The sequence below is a fragment of the Pongo pygmaeus genome, chromosome 21, assembly GCF_028885625.2.
Source record: "Pongo pygmaeus isolate AG05252 chromosome 21, NHGRI_mPonPyg2-v2.0_pri, whole genome shotgun sequence".
Classification (NCBI taxonomy): Eukaryota; Metazoa; Chordata; class Mammalia; order Primates; family Hominidae; genus Pongo; species Pongo pygmaeus.
Window position 1 is genome coordinate 35,397,008 of NC_072394.2, and position 6,715 is coordinate 35,403,722.

Sequence of the window (6,715 nt, forward strand, 5' to 3'; positions counted from 1 at the left end):
GAGCGTGCTGACAGCAGAGCATGGAAAACTAAGAGCAGAGCCCAGGTACATAGGCTGGACATGGTCCCACGGCTCAGCAGGTAAAGGGGTTAACAGCTCTTCTTCATGGCTGAAGGAGCTACGTCCTTTCTGGAAAGACTTCCATCAAGATAGGGAGAATAAACAGAGCTGTGACACCATCAGAGTGGGCCCATGAGGACAAGAAATTGACATGGGGGACGTAGCCATGAAGTGGTGACTGCCAACGCCCCTCTGATGTTTGCTGAGAACTTTGTGCCTCTTTCCATAGCCTCATGGCTGTAGTCCCATTTGAGCCTCAGAATGGTCCCTGTCAGGCAAAATGACTGCTCTGTTTTATAGATTAGAAAACTGAGGCTCAGAGGGGAGTTGTGACTTGCTCAATGGCACACTGGCTCCTGTGCTGAGCTCCAACCCCAGGCTGGAATGCTCACACACACAAAGGTGGGCACTGTGTGTCAGGCCTCTGAGCCCAAGCTAAGCCATCATATCCCCTGTGACCTGCGTATACATCCAGATGGCCTGAAGTAACTGAGGAATCACGAAAGAAGTGAAAATGGCCTGTTCCTGCCTTAACTGATGACATTACCTTGTGAAATTCCTTCTTCTGGCTCATCCTGGCTCAAAAGCTCCCCCCCGAGCACCTTGTGACCTCAGAGTCAGATGTCAGAGAACAACCTGCCAGCCTGCCAGCCAGAGAACAACCCCCTTTGACTGTAATTTTCCACTACCTACCCAAATCTTATGAACGGCTCCATCACTATTTCTCTTCGCTGACTCTCTTTTCGGACTCAGCCCGCCTGCACCCAGGTGAAATAAACCGCCTTGTTGCTCACACAAAGCCTCCTGTTTGGTGGTCTCTTCACACAGATGCGAGTAAAACTGTGATCCTGGTTTCCCAGGCCTGGGGTGTATAGAGAAATCAAACATGGCTTCCCGTGTAAACTGTTAGCGTAATGCCCAACCTTGTTTTTACTAACCCTGTTTTTAGACTCCCCCTTTTCCTTTAATCACCCAGCCTTGTTTCCACCTGAATTGACTCTCCCTTAGCTAAGAGAGCCAGACAGACTCCATCTTGGCTCTTTCACTGGCAGCGCCTTCCTCAAGGACTTAACTTGTGCAAGCTGACTCCCAGCACATCCAAGAATGCAATTAACTGATAAAATACTATGGCGAGCAATATCCGCAGTTCCCAGGAATTTCTCTGATTGATAACGCCCAAAAAGCCCCGCGTCTGTCACCTTGTAATAATCTTAAAGCCTCTGCACCTGGAACTGTTTACTTTCCTGTAACCATTTATCGTTTTAACTTTTTTGCCTACTTTATTTCTGTAAAATTGTTTTAACTAGACCCCCCTCCCCTTTCTAAACCAAAGTATAAAAGAAAATCTAGCCCCTTCTTTGGGGCCGAGATAATTTTGAGCGTTAGCCGTCTCTTGGCCGCCGGCTAAATAAACGGACTCTTAATTCGTCTCAAAGTGTGGCGTTTTCTCTAACTCGCTCAGGTACAACATTAGTATTGAGTCCGAGACAGGGTTTGACTATCAGGGCCTGGCATGTTCAGTTTTCAGAGCTGCTGAATCTTTATCCCAGTGGTAGAATCACAGGAAGAAAAGGCCCATGGAGGCTTGCACTTATGCCCATTTCTACCATAGACGTGTTGGGTACCTTTAGGCAAGACCTTGCTCCTCTCTGGGCCTCTGTTTGCCACGTGGGCCTTGAATTAGATCAGTGTTTCTTAACATGAGGACTCATTTTCTCAACATGAGATGTCAGGATGGGGAGGACCCTAGAACGGGTAGTGTATCAGGGTTGAGCTGATACTCTGCAGAACGTGGACTCCGGACTTGAACTGACTGACTTGGGTTCAAATCCCAGCTTCTCTACTCACTCCTGGTGTGACCCTGAGGAAGCGTCTAAACCTCTTACAGCCTCAGTTTCCACATTCATAAAATGGGGATGAATGATTGGCAGCTGAATTCCCTGGTGGGGAGAAGACGTGGGCTGGTGGCAGGGCCTTTGGGCTGTCATAGGGCTGAGGACAGCTGCAGGTACCACACAGTGCTTATCAAACTTGCCAGCAGTGACCTTGGAGCTAAAGCTGACTTGGGTGCCCCCATGGTGCTATTGGAGGAGGGCTAGTGGATGGTGGAGATGTGCGCCCTTGTGGAGCTGCTGCTGTGTGGACCCAACGGCTCGCTGCCTCCTGCTGCTTGGACTCAAAGAGGTGAGTGCTGCATGAGGCACCCTCACCCTCTAGCTCCTCCCCTCACTGTCCCTGTGCCATAGGCCCTGCCGGACACCTCCCCACTGAGGGGTGAGTGACTGAGAGCAGCAGAGACAGGGACAGCGCTTCAGGCCAAAGGCGCGTGATGGGAATGGAACGATCTCAGCAGCAGGCCCACAGGGAGCTATACTTCCAGGCACAGATCACAGGTGTGGGGTGGGGATGGAGGCCTGGGAGGGCCCTGAGGGGTGGGGCGACTCCTGGGTGTCACCTGCATGGACCTTGGGGGACTGAACAAAGGATGACAAACGTGGGAATAAAGATAAAGACAAAAGAGTATATTTGGAAGAAGGGGTCAGGGGACTCCTTCTAGTGAACAAGGGCCCTGAGCTTTAGAGCCCTTCACATTTCATTGGGTAAAGGAGATAGGGAGAAGCGGGGGTGGCTGTCGGTCAGGGGCTTAATTTACAGCAGGCTTGCAAGACTGCATTCTTCGAACAATAGGTTCTAGATGTCCCAGTAGATAACCTCAATGAGCACGGTGCCAGGGCCCTCAGCAAACCTTCTGGCAGCAAACCTTCTGGCAGTAGGCGCAGTCGTGGGTTTGCCCACATCCTGCATTCATGATAAACAGTTTGCTGTTTGATCATATAGCCTCCAGTGGAGTGCTGAGTTGGTCACGATTCCTTTGGCCTTTTCAGCTCCCAACACTTGGGAGCTCCTCTTTGCCTCACCCCCAATCCCCCTTGCAGGATCTCGTCCTCACAGCCATGTTTGTGGTTGATGGATGCAAACTCACGGTCTCTGTGGACATGAAGAGATGAGCGGGATGGCTGCAGGCACAACGCAGACTTCCTGGGGAGCAGAGGTTAGGCAGCTGGCAGGCTCGGCAGTCACGGTTGCTCAGGGAGTCCTCTCTTATTGCTGTTGTTCCCAGGAGGCTGCCTCTCTTTCTGTCCCTCTTTCCCTGTGGATCCAGGGACTGGCTCCAAACCTAGCAGGGCCAGAGCTCACTCCCTCCTTGCTCCCATGGCGTCTGGTCACGTTGATGGAAACGGAGGCTCAGAGAAGTTGAGACTTGCCCTCAGCCACACAGCGAGCGACCAGGGCTAAGTGCTGGATTCCTGTCCCAGGCTGTTCCAAGGCAGCCCCTCTTGGGGAGAGCCTCAGAGATGCCCTGTCTCTCTGCTGTGCCTCCCTCACCGGGTCCTCACCTTCCATGAGGAATGTTCCTGTAAGTGAGGCCAGGGCTTGGGTATTCAGGCACATTCTCTCTGAAGGATGAAGGGCTGGTGGTAGAGGGAGATCCACTCTGATGCCTCCTTCCTCACCAGCCCAGGTGTCAGACCTCAGCCTATGAACTCCCAAGTCCAGTGTGACCTCCTGGTGCCCAGCACTGATGGTCAGCTCCGACCTGGCCTTCCTGGCGGGGCTGTGGTCGATAGCACTGCCCTGCCTGCCTGAGCCCCACGGCCGACCTCTGAGCTAGCTCCACCGGCTTCAGGACCCCACACAGTGCCCAGCAGGCCACTCAGGCATCCACACCTGAACGGAAGGGGAAGCGTTGGTCTAGTCCTTCCTGCATGAACCAAGGCCCTGCGAGGGATAGGGACTGGTGGGCGGTCACGTAGCTGGGAGGTGGTCAAGCTGAGGTGTCACTTACCCAGCTTCCCCTGGCAGTGCCAGAGTGCTCATGTCCCGCAGCCCAGCAGCCTGCATGTGGCAGGGCTCTTGTGATCACCAGATCCTGTAGTGACCTCTGGTCTCGGGAAAGGGGGAATGAGCTAGCTTTGCCTGGTGTGGACACCGAAGGCAGAACCTGGACTCAGTGCCTCAGATACTGGCTGAGGCCCCCCAGCTCATGAGGGCGAGGGAGAGGTATTTGGAGGGTGATGAGAAGGGTGGCCAGTGTGGGTCTGATCTCAGTCTCTCTGAAGGCAGCTAGCTGGGAACCCACTGGAGACATAGCCCAAAAGAGTGCAGCAGAAGGCTCTGATTCTTTTACGTAGATTAGCCTGATTTTGGCCTTCTACCCTATAATATAATTTAATATGGAAACACTGCTTAACAGCTGGACGCAGTGGCTCACGCCTGTAATCCCAGCACTTTGGGAGGCTGAGGCAGGCAGATCACTTGAGGTTAGGAATTCCAGACCAGCCTGGCCAACATGGTGAAACCCTGTCTCCACTAAAAAATACAAAAATTAGCCAGGCATGTTGGTGCATGCTTGTAATCCCAGCTACTTGGGAGGCTGAGGCGGGAGGATTGCTGGAACCTAGGAGGCAGAGGTTGCAGTGAGAAGAGATCGCACCACTGCACTCCAGCCTGGGCGACAGAGTGAGCCTCCATCTAAAAAAAAAAAAAGAAAGGAAACACTGCTTAAGTACTTACAGGTAAATGTCTTTACCTTTCTCTGCATGAGATTGCCACCCTGTGTCACTTGCTAGCTTGGCCGGGGCATTCCTAGAATGTTTTGGGGGCCAGTGGGTATCATGTCTTGCCTGGACATGGTGGTGGGGGTAGGTTCTAAATCTTGATGACTTTATGCTTTTTTTTTTTTTTTCCGGAGATGGAGTCTCGCTCTGATACTCAGGCAGGAGTGCCATGGCGCGATCTCGGCTCACTGCAACCTCTGCTTCTCGGGTTCAAACGATTCTCCTGCCTTAGCCTTTCGAGTAGCTGGGATTACAGGTGTGCACCACCATGCCCAGCTAATTTTTTGTGTTTTTAGCGGAGACAGGGTTTTGCCATGTTAGCCAGGCTGGTCTCAAACTCCTGGCCTCAAGTGATCCGCCGGCCTCTGTCTCCCAAAGTGCTGGGATTACAGATATGAATCACTGTGCCGGCCGACTTTACACTTTCTAACTCTGGTCAAGATTAATAGGGTTGGTGTTTCTTTCTTTCTTTTTTTCCCCCTCTCTCTCTGCCCAGTGTCCTGGGTGTCAGCTGGTGGGCACCATCGTGAGGCCGATATAGTAGGAGGTGGTGTGCCCATTGTGTAGATGGGGAAACTGAGGCCCAGAGAGGGCCTTGGCTGGACCCCAGGCCTCCCACTTCTCAGCCCTTGCTTTTCTCCCCACCCATTTGTGGACAAGCCACCATGAGGTTGTCACCCTGAGATTGTCTCATCCGGGGAATGCTGCTGGTGTGCTTGTGACCCTGACCCTAGCCTCAGTGAGGACCCTCAAGGAGTGTGCCCTGGGGACTTAGGTGAGGGCAGGCTGCGCCAGCCCCCTGCCCATCCACAGTGGGCCTTATGCTGCAAATAAACGTCGCTGTTTGCTCCAATTCCCAGAACCTGAACCTGTGCCATCTCCTGTGCCATCAAGAGCCCTCCTGTTCACTCATCCGACTTCTATTTATGGGGCAGCTCTTGCATGACAGGCTCTGTGCTAGGCTCTGGGGACCCCACTTATCACACAGCCGGCAAGAGCCTTTCACACTGACATCCTGGGGGCCTTAGGCCACTTCTGGCAGGGATAAGGTGAGGACAGGCATCTCCTGGTGCAGATGAGGAAAGTGAGGTTCAAAGACTGACTCCCTTGGGCACTCAGTGAAGGGGCGCAGGCCAGGGGAAGGGCCTAGGCTCTGTCTCATCACTGGGGCCCTCGCCACTGTCTGTCCAGGGGTCTCGTGCAGGGGTCTCTGAGTCTCATCACTGGGCCCTTGCCACTGTCTGTCCGGGGGTCTCTGAGTCTCATCACTGGGCCCTTGCCACTGTCTGTCCAGGGGTCTCAGTCTCATCACTGGGCCCTTGCCACCGTCTGTCCAGGGGTCTCTGAGTCTCATCACCGGGCCCTTGCCACCATCTGTATGGGGTCTCATCACTGAGGCTCTCGCCACCGTCTGCCCAGGGGTTTCTGGTCTCAGAGAAGCAGCCTGCCCCAGCCATGCCTGGTCTAGTCTCCAGGGATTAGCGGATTAGCTAATCCTCAGGGCTTGAACTGGGCTTAACGGAGGCGCCACTCTGGCGGCCCTGTGGGTGGCTGGCACTCTGCACCTCCGGTTCTTGTCTTGGTCGTCTTGGATCCCACCCTGGCCGGCAGCCGACTCCTCTGCTGCAGTCCAGTGGGTGGGCTGAGTGGCGGGCGGGCGGCCAGCCTTGTGCATTGTGAACCTGGACTGGGGGTGGGTGGGAGGGAGACCTTTGTTCTCCTGCTGCCCCAGAAACGAGCCCCTGCCCCTGCTGGGCTGAATCAAGGTCCTGTTGTGGGACTTGGGTGAGACTGGGTCCCTCGCAGGGCCTCAGCCTCCTTGTCTACGCAGAGGGGCTATTCGACTGCACTGTGAACTGTAATGCTCCATCCAGGGACTGCTGACCTTGGAGGACAGGAGGGAGTGTGGGGAAGGGGTGGGTGGATAAAGGGTACCTGATCATCTGGGCAGGGGGCTGAGCTGCATGCAGTGGGGCTCCTCGGATGTATGACAGAACTCCCATTCATTGAGCGCCTGTCCATTGTTTGTGCGACAG